This window comes from Microtus ochrogaster, chromosome 5 (genome assembly GCF_000317375.1).
Source record: "Microtus ochrogaster isolate Prairie Vole_2 chromosome 5, MicOch1.0, whole genome shotgun sequence".
NCBI lineage: Eukaryota > Metazoa > Chordata > Mammalia > Rodentia > Cricetidae > Microtus > Microtus ochrogaster.
In genome coordinates this window covers 82,170,460-82,172,164 of record NC_022012.1, presented here as the reverse complement: position 1 = coordinate 82,172,164, position 1,705 = coordinate 82,170,460, and positions in this window count along the sequence as shown.

Sequence of the window (1,705 nt, the reverse complement as noted above, 5' to 3'; positions counted from 1 at the left end):
GCCTTAAACTCACAGAGATCTGCCTGTCTCTGCCTCCCAAGTGTTGGGATTAAAGGCATGCACCACCACTGCCCAGCGAGTTCATATTTCTTTAGACTGATTTGTTTGTTTGTTTTAGGTATATAGGTGTGCATAGCTGCCTGCATACACAGTTATGCATCATGTGCATGCATGGAGGCCAGAAGAGGATTTCAGATCCTCTGAAGCTGGAGTTGCACAGGGTTGACAGCCACCATGTGGATGCTGGAAAATGAACTCAGGTCCTCTGAAAAAGCAACAAGTGATCCTAACCATTGGGCCACCTCTCCAGCCCAATATCTCTCCAGTTTATGTTTCCAATAAATCCTAAGTACTAGTCCAGACTCAGCACTTAGAGACTGTTGTGTTAGAAATGAGGACCATCCTGGGTCTTCACTGTGAACAGGAAGTAGAAGAACTGTCAGATGTTTGGGCTTCTCCCAACATGGGTGCTCAACAGGGCCCTGTGATACATGGGTTAAATGTGAAGAACTTCATCTATTATGTATTTATCTCTGTGTATAGGTGTTTTGCCTGTGTGTGTGTGTCTCTGCAACCATGTGTCTGCCCTCAGAGGCCAATGGTAGACATTTAAGGTTTTGTTTATTATAAATAAAACTACTGTGGTTGAACTGGTTGTGGTGGTGACCTGTAATCTAAGATTTGGGGAGGTAGGAGTGGGAAGATCAGGAGTTCATGGTCTTCTTCAGCTACATGAAGAGTTCAAGAACATCCTGAGCCATGCGGGACAGTCGCAGAAACAAACAACTGCACAGCTCCTATATGGACCTCAGCTTCCTAAGGTGACCTCCACAGAGATGGAGAGGAAGCCTGGCGTGGCCAGCATTTGGAAGACGGGAGCAAGGGCATCAGGAGCTCAAGGTCATTCTCAGCTGCGTGTAGCCTAAGCTAAACAAGGAGCCCCTTGCTTCTCCATCAGCACCTAACCTGGAAACCATCCCAAGCTTCTCTCATTCCATGGTCATGGCTGAAGTGTTAGAGGTGGCGATTAGAGGGTTGTGCCTTTCAGCTAGATGAAATTTCTCAAAATAGCTAGGATGAAAGCGGCAACAGGATTGACCCATATCTCTTGAAAGTCCTGAAGCTTTTCATCCCTTGCCTTTCGATGTTCCTGTGCTCCAAAAATAGCATCCTGTCTATGTGCATGGCTAGAGACAAACCCAGGACCCAATAAGCAACTCTACCGTCGCCTTCTGTTCCATTGCTGGTTCTTGGCTTCGTTGGCTAGATTGGGTGTGTGTCGTAGGTACATCCTGGGGCTGAGCTGTAGAGTATTTTAGTTCATTCACTAGATTTTTAATTTTTGGGGGTGTGTGTCTCTAGAGCGGCTTTCTCTACATGGCCCTGGCTGTCCTGACACTCAATAGGTAGAACAATCTGGCCTCAAGCTCACAGAGCTCCATTTGCCTCTGCTTTAGGCAATTCCAGCAAATTAAGGGCACGTGTCATGATGTTATTTCTCTTGTATTTTATTATTCTTTGATATTTTGAGATAGTCTTAATATATAAGGTAAGCTGGCCTCAAACTTGTAATCCTCCTGCCTCAGGATTCTAATGGCTGGGATTGCAGGCATGAGCTACCACATTCAGCCCTGTTTACTTTTGAGATATTTAAGGGATTGTGGAAGGACATAGAGCAGGAGGATCACTTATGTAGATTCTGTAT